Genomic DNA, 19,737 nt, shown 5'->3' with positions numbered 1-19,737 from the left:
AGTCACGGGTGTGCAAATGGATGCATGGCGCAATATTAGTAGGGAGCGGCAACTTCAGTGGACTGTGTGCATTTGCAGCCCCAGGACTGACTGGGAACTTCAAACAAGCGACCATTAACAGCTGTCCTCTGTAGTGGGCACTATGCGCCACAGGGTTCAAACATGTCCTAACATTACAAAGTCAGAGCGGTTGCGTCAACAGAGGGTGCTGATTACTTACTTCAGTTTAAGTTTTCTCCTTTTGGTTCTTGTCGCGTTATTTTATCACTAGTAAGTAATTTTGTTAACCCCTTAAGGTTCATACGAATACTTGCATACACTATGTGATCAAAAGTATCGGGACGCCTATTAATGGACATTAATATGGTGTGTGCCCTCCATTCGACTTTTGACTGCTTGAACTTTGGTGGGGACACTTTCAGTGAGGTGGCTGGATGTCTGTGGAAGCATGACAGCCGTTTCTTCCTCAAGAGCCGAAACCAGAAAACATTAGTGATGTCTAGTGCGAAGTCGTCTTTCTAGCTGTACCAGACGATTTCAGGAATGTTGTTGTCCACTAACCATTGCTTCATATATGCTGCTGTATGACAAGGTGCATTCCATGCTGATACAAATAATCATCGTCTTCTAAATATTTCTCTGCTGAGCGCAATACACAGTATTGTAAAATGTTTTCATATCCTTCCGCATTTAGCGTTTTCTTAAGCGCAATAAGGGGGGGGGGGGAGACTACAACATAAACACGAAAAACACTCCCCTACCGTAACTTCACATCCTACATACTTCGCTACCGGCGCTATACCTGGTGGCAAAAGCGTTTTCTAAACATTTGCCAAACGACAAACCCTTTCATCGGACTACCATAGGGTATAGCGTGTTTCACTACACCAAATCTCACGTTTCCAGTCATCCACTGTCCTGTGGCGTCGCTTAGCAGCGACTACAGAAATATGTGAGTTGCTCGACTATTGTCCCCCTTGTTTTTAACTCCATAAGAACGGTCACTGTGCTAGCTGGACTGCTAGCAGCATTTTGGAACTAACGAGTGATACGTTCCCCTGATTTCACACCATTTTTTTTAACAACTGGCTTCCGTAATGGTTAAGAGTCCCCATCCGTTAGTTCATGTGGTCACCTGGTCTTGGCTTAGTTGTGGTTGTTCTTTTGCGATTGTACTTCACAATCGCATCAGCAATAGTGACTTTCAAAGATTTAGAAACCATGAAATGCACCTGATGAATTTGTGACCCAGATGACACTGAATGACTAATCCACGGTCGACATCGCCGACCTCCTCTGACCAGCCCTCTGCTGTTGCTGCTTCTGTACTGACAAAACAATACTCCCCACCACCTCCTGTGCCGCGGGGTCCATATCTTGTGACGTCTAGCAGTCAGTTCCGCATTACACCGGGGTTTCGGAATTCTTTTGATCACACAGTCTATATAAAGTTACCGCTTGTTTCAACTCTGGTAATGTTTGTTGAATCGTAAAATGTCACGTTGCACCTTTGTTCGGATTGCACGCTAAGCTGTAGGTCCCCCTATACAACAGGCTGGATATTTCAGTTTAATGGTCGGCGAAAGAGAACAGCAAAGCATTTCCAACAGGCCAGACGTTGCGAAACACTCTGGTAATCAAAGTAACCTTCGGGTGACGGCGGCTCAGGATGTTTTTCTGTTCCTTACTATTGTTGACCTGTACTATAAAGAAATGATAATTAAATCAAGACCCTAAGCTATCGATGGTCGTTGATATACATCAACGGGGACAATTGAAAATGCGTGCCTCGACCGGGACTCAAACCCGGGATCTCCTGCTTACACGCTACCGCTACGGTCGTAGGTTAGAATCCTGGCTTGGGCATGGATGTGTGTGCTGTCCTTAGGTCAGTTAGGTTTAAGTAGTTCTAAGTTCTAGGGTACTGATGACCATAGATGTTAAGTCCAATAGTGCTCAGAGCCATTTGAACCTGCTTAAATGGCAGACGCGCTATTCATCTGAGACACCGAGGGCACAGAGGATAGTGCGAGTGCAGAGATTTTATCCCTTGCACGCTCCCTGTGAGACCCACATTCCCAACTTAATGTCCACACACTGCATTCATAGTGCCCCTGCCCACTACACTCATTACTCGCGGCAGACAATCTTACAGAGTCCCGGAAGAGTTGGGGCAATGCGTGTGCATCCGCACAGGAGGTCAGTGGCCGGTTAGCCTTAACTATAAGGAAATGGTATCTGTTCATTTGGACATGATACCATCAGATACCATCTCCATGTACATATATATGTACTGTAAAGGTCCTCATATCTCCATTTCCACTCTGTACTTCTTCGTTACTTAGTCTGTACTCATCTAATTTCGCTTTTATTTTGTACTGTTTATTGTCAGCATCTCAGTTCCATGCAAGGTTACACTCCAGAGAAATACCTTCAGGTATGACACCCTAAGACTTAAATTATATTCTATGCTAACATATTTCTGCTTTCCCGAAACTTTCTTTTGTACTAAATCTTCATTTTATATCCACTTTATTTGCGCCATCGTTCGTTATTTTTCTGCCCAAAAGCAAAACTCATTAAGTTTTAGTGTCTCATTTCCGAATCTAAGTCTCCTAACAAAACCACATTCCATTAACCTTGTTCTATCTTTGTTAATATTCATATTTTCACGACACCATCAGTTTCATTGAGGTGCTCTGCAAGTCCCAAGCTCTCATCGGTAAAGATAATGTTTAAGTCTTTCCTCATGAACTTTCTTTACCTTTCCAAACTTTTCCGTAGTTTCTTTTATTGCTTACTCTATATAAATATTGAATAACATCGGGTATAGACTACAAACCTGTCTTACTTCCTTCTCAACTACTGTTTTCCTTTGAAGTCATTCACCTCATATAACTACAGTCTGATTTCTGTTCAAGTTTTTGAGAACAAATCGGGCTACTATCTAAGGCAACCAGAAATGAGAGGTTAAGAAAGGTACAAACGGCTTACAAAATAATAGAAACCCAAAAACGAGAGGGAACGTGCCGTAGTGTCCGGTTTTATGCAGACCGTAAGTAATAAAATACTTAATTTTTGATCATGTATTTATAACACTCAAAGATAAGATTTGAATCTTGAAACTCGTTTTGATCAGTAAATTAAACAGCTGTTGTTGTTGTTGTTGTTGTGGTCTTCAGTCCTGAGACTGGTTTGATGCAGCTCTCCATGCTACTCTATCCTGTGCAAGCTTTTTCATCTCCCAGTACCTACTGCAACCTACATCCTTCTTAATCTGCTTAGTGTATTCATCTCTTGGTCTCCTCTACTACGATTTTTACCCTCCACGCTGCCCTCCAATACTAAATTGGTGATCCCTTGATGCCTCAGAACATGTCCTACCAACTGATCCCTTCGTCTGGTCAAGTTGTGCCACAAACTCCTCTTCTCCCCAATCCTATTTAATACTTCCTCATTAGTTATGTGATCTACCCATCTAATCTTCAGCATTCTTCTGTAGCACCACATTTCGAAAGCTTCTATTCTCTTCTTGTCCAAACTATTTATCGTCCATGTTTCACTTCCATACATGGCTACACTCCATACGAATACTTTCAGAAATGACTTCCTGACACTTAAATCAATACTCGATGTTAACAAATTTCTCTTCTTCAGAAACGCTTTCCTTGCCATTGCCAATCTACATTTTATATCCTCTCTACTTCGACCATCATCAGTTATTTTGCTCCCCAAATAGCAAAACTCCTTTACTACTTTAAGTGCCTCATTTCCTAATCTAATTCCCTCAGCATCACCCGACTTAATTAGACTACATTCCATTATCCTTGTTTTGTTTTTGTTGATGTTCATCTTATATCCTCCTTTCAAGACACTGTCCATTCCATTCAACTGCTCTTCCAAGTCCTTTGCTATCTCTGACAGAATTACAATGTCATCGGCGAACCTCAAAGTTTTTATTTCTTCTCTATGAATTTTAATACCTACTCCGAATTTTTCTTTTGTTTCCTTTACTGCTTGCTCAATATACAGATTGAACAACATCGGAGAGAGGCTACAACCCTGTCTTACTCCCTTCCCAACCACTGCTTCCCTTTCATGTCCCTCGACTCTTATAACTGCCATCTGGTTTCTGTACAAATTGTAAATAGCCTTTCGCTCCCTGCAATAACGTAAAAAGCGAATGGTAGCTGTTAGTCAAAAAGTACGTAACAAGAGAGGTTTTCATTGGCGCCACTGTAACGTTTGCACTTTGCTGATGATTAGTGCGAAGTCAGCTTTGTCAGATATGTAGTTAAATATTAGAACGGCACTTTCCACGGGAAGAGGACAGTGTCAGAAACGATGTGAATGAGCCGCATTTCGCCGCCACTGACGCTCTGTGGTGAGACCACACAGCCGTGTCGAGTGTAGTGGCTGACTGCAACGCGAGACCGTGGCAGGGGCCGGGGGGCTCAGCTCCGTGGTCGATAGCCTGTCGAGGACTATCGGTGGCTATCGACTATCGCCTCTCCTTCACCGACTTGCGCAATTGCGGCCAGGGGTGCTCCCAAGTACCAATGCTGTCTGCGTTACGTGTACAGTGTACCATATGTAGAAATGGCGCGTGGGTAGAGCTGACGACGTACGTACGTGCGTAGTGAAACAATAGGGCCGCTGCCGTTAACAGTTATCCATTGCTTCGTCCGCATGTGTGTCTCAGATGTGTGTCCGATTCTCTGATGTTTCGCGCTATAGGATTCCAAAGCTCAGCCGCTGGTAACCGCACAGTTGAACTTCCCACAAACCAAACAACGATTCCAAAGATGATGATAAAATTATCTACGATACTCAGCCATGCGGGATAACACTTGAGCCCGAAACACATTGACAAAATTATTTATTCCTGCAATGCTCATTCTTGCGACCTGGTTGAACAGCACAAGTAAGACACAAATTGCACTTCATACTTTTAAAGTATTCGAAGTCAACTAAATACAGGAAAGAAATACCATTAGATCGTTTTAGAACATTTTTAAATATCAACCCTTTCTCATCCTAACAAATAAATGAGTCGTCGCGTGTCTCAGTTACACTTTAATGTGCCCCTAACCCTCGGCCGTAGTGGTGCAAGGGGGAGGAGAGTCTTACAGTCACAATACAGTTAGTAGTAACAGACGAAAAGTCATCGAGTAAAACAGAAGTAATATCCGGGGTTCCCCAGGGAAGTGTTATACGCCCTCTGCTGTTCCTGGTCTATGTTAACGACATAGGAGACAATCTGAGTAGCCGTCTTAGATTTTTTGCAGATGATGCTGTCATTTACCGTCTTGTTAAGTCATCAGATGATCAAAACGACTTGCAAAATGATTTAGATAAGATATATGTTTGGTGCAAAAAGTGGCAATTGACTCTGAATAAGGAAAAGTGTGAAGTTATTCACATGAGTACTAAAAGAAACCAGCTAAATTTCTATTACGTGATAAGTCACACAAATCTGAAGGCTGTAAATTCAACTAAATACTTAGGGATTACAGTTACAAATAACCTAAATTGGAACGATCACATAGATAATATTGTGGGTAGAGCAAACAAAAGGCTGCAATTCATTGGCAGAACACTTAGAAGGTGCAACAGGTCTACTAAAGAGACTGCTTACACCACGCTTGTCCGCCCCATTCTGGAGTATTGCTGTGCGCTGTGGGATCCGCATTAGGTGGGACTGACGGATGACATTGAAAAAGTACAAAGAAGGGCAGCTCGTTTTGTATTATCGCGAAATAGGGGAGTGTCACAGACATGATACGTGGAGTGGCAATCATTAAAACAAAGGCGTTTTTCGTTGCGACGGGATCTTCTCATGAAATTTCAGTCACCAGTTTTCTTCTCCGATTGCGAAAATATTCTGTTTGCACCCACCTACATAGGGAGAAATGATCATCACGATAAAATAAGAGAAATCAGAGCTCGCACAGAAAAATTTAAGTGCTCGTTTTTCCCATTTGATTCATTGAACCCTCTGCCAGGCACTTTATTGTGAATAGCAGAGTAACGACGCTGACGTAGATATTGCGAGTGATACATGTGCCAAGTTTGGCAGATATTACTTCACGCATTACGGGTACAGAGACGGGCTGTCCATGCACCCTATCCCTACCACCCCTACCCCCTCCCCTACCACACACACTTAGAAGCGAAACGTGTTCAAGACTGTCATCAGCAAGCATAATGACACCGAAAACTATGCATTCGATACTAATATCAGTTGTAACCGAATATTTATACTTGTCGTGACACTTCATCCCTGCCTCGTCCCGTAGTCGCGGTTGGTAGAGGTATACACTATTTTTATTTTTTTCCAAACAAAACACGAAGAATAATTAGTACGACAGCAGCGACTAAGGAACGCTGCTGTATGGCGGTGGCATTCACGTGGGCCAGTCCGGCACGCTGTAATGAATAATATACACAAACCTTCCTCGTGAGTCAAATGGTGGTTCAAATGGTTCTGAGCACTATGGGACTCAACTGCTGAGGTCATTAGTCCCCTAGAACTTAGAACTAGTTAAACCTAACTAACCTAAGGACATCACAAACATCCAAGCCCGAGGCAGGATTCGAACCTGCGACCGTAGCGGTCTTGCGGTTCCAGACTGCAGCGCCTTTAACCGCACGGCCACTTCGGCCGGCCCTCGTGAGTCAATCGATCTAGTAGTGAAAACAGTATCCAAATCCCTGCAGTATCTCCTCAGATTAGCCCTCACATACATACAGAAAAAAGTTGCAGATGACTTTATGTAGAGATCTGTTGTTACAAACAAATATGATTTAATTTAATTAGAGTTATTAACGCGCAGTGCTCTTGAAACTAGCTTGGTATAAGTTCCAGAGAAACGAATTAATGCAAGTAGAATCCTTGCTCCCTTAGTATGTAATCCATCCCTAATTTTTGTTTTCCTGTTGTTTCAGGTAAGCCAACATGGATGATCAACATGACACCCTGCTACGTCAACATGCAGTAATGAAGTTTCTCTACAAACCTGGTAATAACTCAGCAGTGCCGATCGATAATAAGGCATTATTTGTCTATTCGGACAACACAGAGAACGGAATTGTTTTGGTGACCCCAGCATCCCGGGCAAGGCACTTCCATGTAGATTGTGAATATTCCCTACAGAAGGGAAGACATCAGGCATTGGTGAGCTCATACAAAATGGCAAAGGCATCATCATAGGACATATCACGCAGCACGCCATTGAGAGAGAAATTACAAGTTAAAAATCAGACTGTCAAATCCGTGATCCGACCGGGGTTCGATCCCGCGACATTTAGTTTCCAGGGACATGCTTCACCTTCTTTTCTCTTTTTTCTTTTCTAATTGTCTGAGTGTTTTTCATCGTCTTTCTTCTCTGAGGAGGTTGGTTCCTTACGGATGCCAGCGTAGGTAAAAGCGGCTACTCCCGTCACAGAACTTTGCTCAATTAACGGTTTCAGCAGGACTCTCCCTCTTCTTGTAATATCAGCTCAGTCGATCGCGAGACCACTGCAGTAGCAGCTATGTGGTACAGGCATGGGGATATATGATTTGTCGCCTTTTGTTGAACGCATGCGCTGAAAGTTATTTAAATAACACTCTAGGAACCTAAATGAGGGTGGGAGTGAAATTCAATAGAGAGGTTGAGAACAATCAGTGTAAAATATATTTGGAGATACTGATTAATCAGGAAAACTATAAATGTTCATCGGTCCGCAAATGCTTATTTTCGTAGTTACGGAAGTACTAGAGGCAGAGCAACTATTGCAGTGAACTGAAAACAGGCAACTGAAAGTTACCTGTAATTCAGAACTAGTAAACCTTGTAGTGTTTATACAACAAAATGTACATAATCGTTTTCATAACCAGTAATCCACCTTCTTACGTCGTTAACAACCGTGCGACCTATATACCAATTCATGTAAACGATTGTGGCCATTTGTCAAATAAGTTTGGACAGTTGTGCTGTGTGGTAATAAAGGGCGCCTTCTGGAAAGATTGAAGGGGGCTCAAATTAATATATTAAACACTGGAACGCTATCACAGTGTGTTTGTTGTAAATAAACTCCGTGAAATTTACAGTAACACACTTCTGACAGCAGTAACTGTGTAAGGTGGCAGAATAAATGGCCAGAGTGGCACCTTGCATGAGACCTTTACAAATCGCAATGAGAAGGTGAAGATGACACCTAACGTAAATCGACAATTATGGGAACTTTTGCCTATCAATATGTTATGCGAAAAGGGATGGCAGTCAATCGACGGTAATTAACACACCATTCCTATACAGTGCGTGTCTTTGAGTGGAAGGTAGAACAGGGAACGCGAGTCGAGTCGCTTTTAGTTTTGAAAAGCCAGCTCCACAACGGTGTAGCGAAATTGGGCTGCGGGAGTTACGCGACGACCACTTAAAGGGGTGGCAGGAAAGAGGACAGCGACCCCGGGCCAGGTGCTTCAAGATGGAGGGCCGCCTGTAGCGAGGGCATCGGTACAAGGACAGAAAATGGTTCAAATGGCTCTGAGCACTATGGGACTTAACATCTGTGGTCATGAGTCCCCTAGAACTTAGAACTACTTAAACCTAACTAACCTAAGGACATCACACAACACCCAGTCATCACGAGGCAGAGAAAATCCCTGACCCCACCCGGAATCGAACCCGGGAACCCGGGCGCGGGAAGCGAGAACGCTACCGCACGACCACGAGCTGCGGACTACAAGGGCAGAGAAGCAGCTTTAGAAAACTGCGTTTTGAAATTCCAACGAGAGACGAACAAAAGCAAGTGACGCATTTTCGTCCAGAGAGTGCGACAGACGGAAAGGTCAATGTACTTTAGGCGTCTAGAACAGGCACAAAACGTCCGATTGGCGGACACTCACTAGGAAGGAGGAAACTACTGAAGTTTCGACGTAGTTTGATAGAAGGGACGTTGCGATTGGTAGAGGATGTTCCTACAATATGAGAGGAACGCTCCTTTCGTCGGAAATACCCGTGACATGAAAAAGGAACCCAAGTGGAGGGAGGCAGTTCTGCCACGAGTAGGACAAGAGAGAAATTTGTGGTGGGGACTCTTCTCTGAACTGGCGTCAAGTGGAGAACGGAGCGCTTGACGCTCCATACGACCCAGAGAAGAAATCTGTGTGGTCACTGCGTTCACAGCGGCTGCACTCCGGCTAAAATTAGCTGTAGCAACGTTTAGCTCCAACTGTGGAGAAATGAACCAGCCAAATTAGTTAATTGTTCTTGCGAGAACTGAGAGGGCATTCTAATATGCACACTGCTCCAACCATGCACGTGTATATCGCCACATAATAAGACTAGGGCTGAGTACATGTTTTCTCACATAACGAGAAACATAGGGAAAGTTTCTGCTGGAAACTTCAGTAAAGGCCAGATTAGTTTTGTAGGAATTTCAGTGGGAGAGAGCGGCCTTGCAGACAGCAGCACGTCACAGCTTAAGGTAAATAACGCGTGCAGAGGCGTAAACTTTATTGGTTCACCAGCTTGCGTCCACTGTAACCTCTAGCGGCCTTGGGTAATCTTGCGCTCAAATTTGTCACTTGACTAACCATCCACCGTAGACTTGATTGTCATCCTAAATAGTACCGAACTTTGAACTGGAATTCGACGATTTTCATAGTACTGACCAACATCATAACGTATGTGTAGGAGCAAATTTGTAAAGAACCGTCCAATTAAACTTTCATGTTATTGTGCTTAGGATTAATGTAAAGAAACTTCCAATTAAACTTTCATAATATTGAGCACAAGATTAATGTTATTTCAGAGAGTTAAAATTTAACATTGTTGTGTATAAACTTATTTCACCTTTTGATGTAGGCAAGATGCTTTATCCATTGCGCTGTTTTTGTGTTGGCGAGCTGAAAACTGCGCGAAAAGCTGTAATTTGGTGAGAATTATTGCGACATTAAATTTGTCATTTCACATCACACAGTGTTCACCATTCAAGAATAAGCAAGCAAAAACAAAACAAAAAAAAAACCCGCAACCTTACAACCGTAACGAATTCGAAAATGGAAAAGATTACGCCCCTAGCCGACACGGGGACCACGACTGCATCGTGTTTTAAGAGTTGACTCGGCGCGTTAGAAAAGTTATTATACAAAACTGTTGTGTACTTCATTGTTTACTCTCTCTCTCTCTCTCTCTCTCTCTCTCTCTCTCTCTCTCTCTCTCTTTTCTCGTCATCTGGCCGAGCGAGGTGGCGCAGTGGTTAGTACACTGGATTCGCATTCGGTAAGACGACGGTTAAAATTTTTGCCGAAATCGTACCAGGCCCCTCATCCTTCAGACATTCCGAGCAGCCCCTTGGATCACACTTAGGTGGGGTTTGCCTACCTTCAGGCACTAGAGCAGCCTCGAGACTGAATTGGTGTCGAAGTTTCTGACGGGTATATTTTTATCGTGCATCAACGAAGATGTACGGGTGGTGACTGGTGTGTTGCCGAACAGGGGGGAGGGGGCGTAGAGAACCCCTTCACCACCTTATTCGCGTGTATGTTAAATGTTGCACCCTCCCGTGACCACGCCACAGGAAGACTGTAAAAGCATAAACAGCCTTTGCAGCTTCGGAACACGTTCAGATTTCGTCGGATGGTTTTTAACAGTCCTATGTGATTCTATGCTGTATATCAAAACAACAATTCCTGTCGCACTACGTTCCAAAGGGTTTGATAGCAGTGTCGAATGTTGTCACCAATATCATCCTCTTGTGCAGCCCACTGTGCATCGCACTATGGATTGTTGTTTTAGACCGCGAAATGTGTGGAAATCAACGCCCCAAGGGAGGGAGTGGTTTCATTGACGCCCTTTATCCTAACTCCTGAGGGCTTTTCGAAAGCGGTGGAGTGTCTCGAATGTCTTCGTCTGCCACCCATAAGAAAACAGTATGATTTCAACGCAGGGTGTCTCTACATCTACATAATCTACGTGATTACTCTGCTATTCAGAATAAAGTGCTTGGCAGAGGGTTCAATGAAGCTCCTTCAAGCTGTCTCTCTACCGTTTCGCTCTCGAACGCCACGCGGGAAAAACGGGCGCTTAAATTTTTCTGTGCGAACCCTGATTTCTCTTATTTTATCGTGATGATCATTTCTCCCTATGTAGGTGGGTGCCAACAGAATGTTTTCGCAGTCGGAGGAGAAAATTGGTGATTAAAATTTTATGAGAAGATTCCGTCGCAACGAAAAACGCCTTTGTTTTAATGATTGCCATTCCAATTCACGTATCATGTCTGTGACACTATCTCCTCTATTTCGCGATAATACAAAACGAGCTGCCCTTCTTTGTTCTTTTTCAATGTCATTCGTCAGTCCTACGTGATGCGGATCCCACACTGCACAGCAATACTCCAGAATAAGGCGGACAAGCGTACTGTAAGCAGTCTCTTTGGTAGACCTGTTGCACCTTCTAAGTGTTCTGCCAATGAATCGCAGTCTTTGGTTTGCTCTGCCCACAATATTATCTATGTGATCGTTCCAATTTAGGTTATTTGTAATTGTAATCCCGAAGTATTTAGTTGAATTTACAGCCCTCAGATTTGTGTGACTTATAGCGTAATCGAAATTTAGCGGATTTCTCTTACAAGGGAACCTCCCCATCGCACCCCCCTCAGATTTAGTTATAAGTTGGCACAGTGGATAGGCCTTGAAAAAATGAACACAGATCAATGGAGAAAACAGGAAGAAGTTGTGTGGAACTAGGAAAAAAATAAGCATAATATACAAATTGAGTAGTCCATGCGCAAGATAGGCAGCATCAAGGATAGTGTGAGCTCAGGAGCGTCGTGGTCCCGCGGTTAGCGTGAGCAGCTGCGGAACGAGAGGTCCTTGGTTCAAGTCTTCCCTAGAGTGAAAATTTTAATTTTTTATTTTCAGACAGTTATCAAAGTTCAGGCACTCACACAAAATCAACTTCACTCTCCAAAATTCCAGGACATGTTCAGATTTGCTTGGACATATGCAGGATTTGACGGTCTACACGCAGAAAAATTTGAAAACGTTAAAAACATATGTTTTGACAGAGCACAGGGAAAACTGAGCGACTGTGAAACTGTTGCATTCATTTGTTGCAGTTTATGTGACAAACTCTTATGTTTTCATCACTTTTTGGGAGTGATTATCACATCCACAAGAAAACCTAAATCGGGCAAGGTAGAAGTATCATTTTACCCATTCGCCAAGTGTACAAGTTAGGTAGGTCGACAACATATTCCTGTCATGTGACGCACATGCCGTCACCAATGTCGTATAGAGTATATCAGACGTGTTTTCCTGTGGAGGAATCGGTTGACCTGTGACCCTGCGATCAAATGTTTTCGGTTTCCATTGGAGGGGCACGTCCTTTCGTCTACTAATCGCACGGTTTTGCGGTGCGGTCGCAAAACACAGACACTAAACTTATTATAGTGAACAGAGACGTCAATGAACGAACGGACAGATCATAACTTTGCGAAAATAAAGAATGTAAAATTTTCACACGAGGGAAGACTTGAACCAAGAACATTTTGTTCCGCAGCTGCCCACGCTAACCACGGGACCACGGCGATCCTGAGCTCACTTATCCTTGATGTTGCTTATCTCGCTTATTTTTTTTTTCGTAGTTCCATACTACTTCTTCCTGTTTTCTCGAGTGATCTGTGTTCAGTGTTTCAAGGACTATCCACTGTGCCAACTTATAACTAAATCTGAGGGGGGGGTGCGATGGGCAGATTCCCTCGTTAGTACTCACGTGAATAACTTCACACTTTTCTTTATTCAGGGTCAATTGCCACTTTTCGCACCATACAGATACCTTATCTAAATCATTTTGCAAGTCGTTTTGATCATCTGATGACTTTACAAGACGGTAAATGACAGTATCATCTGCAAACAATCTAAGACAGCTACTCAGATTGTCTCCTATGTCGTTAATATAGATCAGGAACAATAGACGGCCGACCTCCATCGCAGAGGCGTCAAAAGAAGGGCTGATACGTAAATAATAGGGAGTATGACAACCTTCCTATTGTGTGACACGCCCACAGTGGCGTTGGGCAGATGTCTGGTAAATTTGGTGCCAGTGTGACATCATTAACCCATGTTACAGCTCATGTGAATTTGTGAGCAGATGTCGATACCTTGCTGTTTGAAGCGAGGTCGTGAGTGACGCTTTTGCACCATTATTAAGGGAAGTTCTAGGCACTTTGGAGCCAAATTTCAAACTTATGCGTCGTAATGAGACACAGATATGTGGTTTCGAATAAGTGATCCTTCAGTTTCGTTTCGCACGAACCACAGCCCAAAAGCCACAAACATAGCCCTAAAAATTGTTAAATCCAGCAACAACTCAGCACAGAAGTTTGTAATGGAAGAAAATTACCATACTGTCTCTTCGTAGTGCGAAATTCTCACCCAGAACATAGAAAACAAGATGGATGAATAGGTGAGTATCTGCCATACAGTAGGCTACACAATGCGTGTTGGGAAGTTGAGTTTGCATAGAGGCATGAACATGCGGAAACAGCAAAAAATAAGTTCATACAAATTTGATGCATCCCCATCTTCCTCCTCCGCTACCATACACGAATTTACAAAGCCCATCAGTGCAAATAACATGTCCTAACAATTTTGGTAAACATTTTTGGAATACGTGATCAATAGATTAATATATTTTAACTAAAGTTCAGTCTTGATCACAACACTTACGTCTCAATAACATAGATGACCGGTTTCGGTTATATTTATATAACCATCTTCAGACCCATGGGTTCCTTGGAGGATGGTAGGCGGAGCTCTCCTCAGCTGCTACGAAGTCAACTGATCCCAGAGCTCCGCCTACCATCCTCCAAGGAAGCCATGGGTCTGAAGATGGTTATATAAATATAACCGAAACCGGGCACCTATGTTATTGAGACGTAAGTGTTGTGATCAAGACTGAACTTTAGTTAAAATATAATGTCCTAACAACATTTTCGAAAAGCTATTTCTTTAACCTAGCAAACTATAGTTGCAAGATAATTAACAAATGGGTGTCGTCAACAGAAAATAGAATAGCGGCAATAGTATAATTTAAAATTTGTAGAGCAGAGGATAAACAGCGAAGTTTCAATTTAGTCCTAACATTTCGGTAAATAAATATAACTAGAGATAAGCCCAAGGTTCGCACGGGTAGCACTAAGTATCTACAGCGATAATAAATTATATACATAAGCCTTGCTCGTGACTGAATCTGTGTATTAATGGAAACCTATCAAAAATCCCTGCTGTAGTTCGTGAGATTAGCTTTAAGATGCAGATAGGAAAACGCAGTGGGGGGGACTTCAATTTCTTATATGTAAAAATAAGCCATTGAGGAATCCTGGTTTGTTGCAGACGACAAACTGGACAAAGATCAGATGTACTGCAAATGACAGAATGCATGATATTAAGGTCCAATATATGTTTTATTGACAGTGGTGCAAATATAACTACCATACCCCGAAACTGTATATATTATTCTGAAAATTTTTCCATCTCAGTCGTCCAATCGTCAGAAATAAAATGACTCCATTGACGATGGTTAATATTTACCGAAACATGTATGGGTATTAAAGAGTAATTTGTCTTTGCTCAAGGCAGGAACCGATACCAATAGTTATATAATAGTGTTGTAGTCCCGGATTGGTACTCTCACCGTTATTCAACTGAATACAGAAGGTAGGTAATGGAGTGCCAATTTGGCGTGTGACAAAACTAATCAAGCTGGTGTTCGCCATCATTGTAATCCCCCATGAAAAATTGCATGGAAGAACATTTTTCGTAGAGAGATAATCTCACCATAATACGCATGCACCGAATCGAAGAAGTAAACCGTTTTATGGAGTTGCGGCAGGCCGCCATGGGGTTAAGGAACGCGGTGATCGTACGTTAAGGTACCGCTGGTTGTGCAGACTTGGGTTTGCTATCGGGACAGCATAGGCCCGGCAGTGTGTATCAGTATGTGGCGGAGGTGCCTCCTTGTTTGTTTCGGAGTCCCCTATTGTTCTCGCTCGCCGCGGCACGGTCAGTCTGCTTCGGTATTGCGGGCCCGTTGAGCGTGCGCTCCCCCGAGACGGTCACGAGCACTGCATCCGTGCCGGAAGTGCAGGCTTCCCTTCCGCCGTCGGAGGAAGGCAGCGCACGTGTTCTCGCCGCGGAAGGACGGCCAGAGGCGCGTGTCTGCTGCGATCAATAGACGGCGGCATAGCAGCAGCGCGCTGCGGACACGTGGGCCGCCACGTGCAGGAGGGCGCCCGTGGGGTAGCGGAGAGGGCAGGAGAGGGGCGGCTCGCGCGCATGCGCCGAGCCACTCGTGTCGACGGCCGCTAATGTAACTGTCCCGTGTCGCGGACATTTTATTCGCAGTCCTGTCTGTCGCGCTGATAGGCCGTTATCTGCGAGTGCAGTGACGGCCAGGAGGGTGTTCTGTGGAGGCCGTCTCCAGCTTTAGAACCAGTCCAGGCATCCAGCCGCGTCACTAGGCAGAGACCACAAAAGGTGTCACAACGCATGATGTGCTGCGGGTTGTTGTTTCTGCGCGTCTGAAAGAGTCCAAACACCATTGAAATTTCAGATTTTGCAGTGCTGACATAGCATAGCGATACAGACAATCCTGAGTATTTACATAATACACGCACTCTTAGAGGCGACCAAGTTATCAACTTCCAAACAGTTGTTTGAGAAGACAGTACGCGTTCGTGCCTGTGCATCATTCTCTTGAAAATATACATGAATGCTGTAATATGAGATTTCGGGCCAAGTAAACAGAGACTTCGGGCCAAGTAAACACGGCTGCATTCCTATAAATCTAGTTCTACACCGACAGTACCTTTCTTTGCAGAATCCTTAGGGGATGACATAGTTTCTATCAGGCTGTTTTATTTTTTTGCTCACCACTAGCTAGTTTCGAACTTCCCTCATTTTCAAGTGTATCAACAAACGGAACAAGTAACACATCAGAATTAAAATTAAATGAAAGTCAAAATACAAAAGGCTCTACAACTGCTTTTTCTCAAAAACAGTGTAATAAGTATAAAAATGAAATGATCGTATGGCATTGTTGTCCAGGATGTCCCATTCTTGTTCAGCCGCCAAGTGCAAGTCTTATTTAATTTGGCGCCACATTGGGCGACTTGCGGCCGATGATGAGGATGAAATGATGATAAGGACAACACGACACGCTCCGCACTTTCCCAGATCTCTTCCAACACAAATGATTTCCGTTCCGCTTCCCTAATGAAGAGTATAGTGGTCTTCCCATTTCATGACGCTTCTTAGTGTTACCACAGTATAACATACACAGTCGCGTAACACACTGCTGCGAAAATTGTTACCGTCTGGCAGGTGGAACGACACTAGCGCTCTTCTAACGGCGAAAAACCCACCCGTAAGGTTAATTTTTTTATTTCTAATTATTTCTCTACTTACTTAACGAAATAGTTGTTACATTTTTTTTCGTTCCAAGAATTAGTAAAGTATCAAGAGACACGAATTATCGTGAAGTGAATGTAAAAACAGCCGAATCTCATTGATTCAGTAACAGAAGCTTCAATTTATTTGTGAAGAAATATTTTCGAATATGTGTATAACTACAGCTTACTCCCCTGAAGGCAAGAAAGAATAAACACAAGTTTCGTGCATGAAGAACATATACACACACCAAAAAAGGTTATGGATCGCCCCGGTTCTCAGAACTCCTGAAGCTAGACGTTGACGGTAGATATTGTATCTCAGACACAGTCCCTTTGACTGTTCAAAGATATCACTAAACCCGCCCAAAGATGTAAACAACCATGCATGAGCAGCGCCTATTAGACGGAGGAAGTCCGACAGCCGATCAGTTCCAGTCATTCCACCAGGAAGGAGGTACACGGCTCACGTTTGTAGCTCAACCATGTCTAGACAGTCAATACTGCGGTTCGATCGCGTCCGCATTTTTACGTTGTGCCAGGAAGGGCTCACAACAAGGGAAGTGTTCAAGCGTCTCAGAGTGTACCAAAGCAATGTTGTTCGGACATGGAGGAGATACAGAGACGGGAACTGTCGATGACATGCCTCGCTCAGGCCGCCCAAGGGCTAATACAGCAGTGGATGACCGCTACCTACGGATTATGGCTCGGAGGAACCCTGACAGCAATGCCACCATGTTGAATAATGCTTTTCGTGCAGCCACAGGACGTCTTGTTAAGACTCAAACTGTGCGCAACAGGCTGCTTGATGCGCAACTTCACTCCCGTCGTCCATGACGTGGTCCATCGTTGCAACCACGACACCATGCAGCGCGGTACAGATGGGCCCAACAACATGCCAAATGGACCGCTCAGGGTTGGCATCACCGATGAGTGTCGCGTATGCCTTCAACCAGACACTCGTCGGAGACGTTTTTGGAGGCAACCCGGTCAGGCTGAACGCCTGTCTAGCGAGTGCAGCGAGGTGGAGGTTCCCTGCTTTTTGGGTGACATGTGGGGCTGACGTAAGCCGGTGGTGCTCATGGAAGCGCCGTAACGGCTGTACGATACGTGAATGCCATCCTCCGACCGATAGTGTAACCACATCGGCAGCATATTGGCGAGGCATTCGTCTTCATGAATGACAATTCTCGCCCCCATCGTGCTCATCTTATAAATGACTTCCTTCAGGATACCGTAATCGCTCGACTATAGTGGCCAGCATGTTCTCCATATATGAACCCTATGGAACATGCCTGCGATAGATTGAAAAGGGCTGTTTATTGACTACGTGATTCACCAACCACTCTGAGGGATCTACGCCGAATCGTCGTTGAGGAGTGGGACAATCTGGACCAACAGTGCATTGTTGAACTTGTGGATAGTGTGCCACGACGAATACAGGCATGTATCAATCCAAGAGGACGTGCTACTGGGCATCAGAGGTACCAGTGTGTACAGCAATCTGGACCACCACCTCTGAAGGTCTCGCTGCATTGTGGTACAACATGCAATGTGTGGTTTTCATGAGCAATAAAAAGGGCGGAAATGATGTTTTTTTGTTTAGCTGTAATCCAATTTTCTATACAGGTTTTGGAACTCTCGGAACCGAGATGATGCAAAACTTTTTTTGATGTGTGTATTTCTGGTGCCTGTTCTTAACACTAAGCCGGCCGGCGACACCATAGTGGTTCGTGCGCATAGTATCGCGCAGTGGCCGGTGACAGTACTGTAGTATCTTTCTCATTCTGTTGGTGTTTTGCTTAAGTAAAAATAAGTTACACACGTCAACAAGTTCTTTGTTTTTATAAGTACTTGTGCCCTTTCATCAAGGCGGACGAAAGAGACAATAGGATTACTTCCGATGAATGCGCGGACGTCTTGTCTGACGTTCCGGACGACTTGGCCGATTGGGAAGAAGACATTGGATATCAAAAAAATGAAAGTGAAGCAGAATCTCCGGAAGATAGTGAAATATGTCCAAGAAGAATTCGGCGAACGCTACGGTTGCCAAATGATTCGGATGAATGAGACGAAGAGGACAGACTTTCAGACTTTGATTTACCGAAGACCAATAATAAATTTGAAGGATCTCCGGGTCCACACACATTTCCAAAAGATAAACAGAGCGTCGTGGATATCGTAGAATTATATATTGGGAACGGTCTATTTGAATATATTAGCAACGAAACCAACGAATATTACAGTCAAAATTGCAATAGAAGGAAACTGGATTTTTAAAAAAAATGCCAAATTTGTCGACGTTGCGGGACCCGAACTTAGAAAATGATTTGGGCTTGCTATCCTTATGGGAATTGTAAAAAAAGCAAGGATCGATTATTACTGGTTAACAAATCCGTTGATACACACCGATATTTCGCAAAACGATGTCCCGCAACCGATTCGTACAAATATTATCATTTTTACATTTTTCCGACAACAACCATAAATAGGATAATGCCGACCGGCTTTTCAAAGTAATTCGTAATTAATTATTTTTCCAAAAAGTTTAAAGAAACGTTTAATGTAAGTCAGAATATCTCAATTGATGAAGGAATGATACCGTGGCGTGGACAGTTAAATTTAGAAGTATACAGTCCGTCGAAAATTACGAAAAATGGCATACTCATTCAGATGCCGTGTGATTCGAGTACAGGCTAAATTTCCTCATTCAAGAGTTGAACAACTTGTAGCAAAAATAGTGATGGAACTATTGACACCTTCGTATGGAAAGTGGCATCACCTCTACATGAATAATTATTATAACAGTGTAGACCTTGCAGAGAAGTTACTTTAAAAGAAAATTCGAATTTGTGGAACGATACGGCAAAGTAGAGGATTTCCGGAAAAATTAAAGCGCGCAAAAGTGAATGTGTTTGAAGCTTGTCATCAACGGAAAGTTGACAAGCGGCCGGCGACAAGCCAAGTAATCCGAATTAGCGCTGCCGGCGCCAAGCGAATAAATTTGTACGAGACGTGCGGACAGCAAAGTGTTAATATGAAAGGCACGCTCTTACAAATCACTCGACTTTCTAAATACATTAATATTTTTGGAAATGTAATTACTTCTGCTTCAAAATCGAATGTGTTGCCGATCGTGGCTCTGATGTGGCCATAATTGAGGGATTGGTTTCTTCTGTATATTCAAACCCGTTTTGTTGCTTTTGATGTTTTAAAATAACACATCAGTGTGGTTTTTCCTACCGCTACATTTGTGCTGGTTTATTTGGTACCTTAAATAATCTAGGAATGAGATTC

General features: G+C 43.5%; 1 protein-coding gene across 2 annotated transcripts in view; it reads left to right on the top strand.

The window, feature by feature from the left end:
- Positions 1–19,737, top strand: part of LOC124615370 (semaphorin-1A) — a 911,857-nt gene that overhangs the window by 324,882 nt on the left and 567,238 nt on the right. The window lies entirely within an intron of this gene.

Source organism: Schistocerca americana, chromosome 5 (genome assembly GCF_021461395.2).
Source record: "Schistocerca americana isolate TAMUIC-IGC-003095 chromosome 5, iqSchAmer2.1, whole genome shotgun sequence".
Taxonomy (NCBI): Eukaryota; Metazoa; Arthropoda; class Insecta; order Orthoptera; family Acrididae; genus Schistocerca; species Schistocerca americana.
This window is presented reverse-complemented; position numbering and strand designations above follow the sequence as displayed.